The sequence below is a fragment of the Penaeus monodon genome, chromosome 30, assembly GCF_015228065.2.
Source record: "Penaeus monodon isolate SGIC_2016 chromosome 30, NSTDA_Pmon_1, whole genome shotgun sequence".
NCBI lineage: Eukaryota > Metazoa > Arthropoda > Malacostraca > Decapoda > Penaeidae > Penaeus > Penaeus monodon.
The window spans coordinates 12,634,879-12,635,157 of record NC_051415.1 but is presented as its reverse complement, the minus strand read 5'-3'; positions in this window follow the sequence as shown (position 1 = coordinate 12,635,157).

Genomic DNA, 279 nt, shown 5'->3' with positions numbered 1-279 from the left:
TTTAACACAAATATTTCACATTTGAAGCTGTAAAGAACAAGAAAATCTTATTCACTATGAAATTAACAAGGCAAAGTTACGTAACCATCCTCCCTTGGCGGAAATAACAAACGATTCCTTACTTACAGCACACATATAACCTCCCAGCTCTGAATCGCAAGAATTTTTTTTGTTCATTGTATCTTTGTGAAATTTCTACCTGCTATGTGCGTCATGTGTTATTTGTAATTACAAGTCAGGATTAAAGATTCTACATTGTAAAATAGTTTCAAAGGTTTG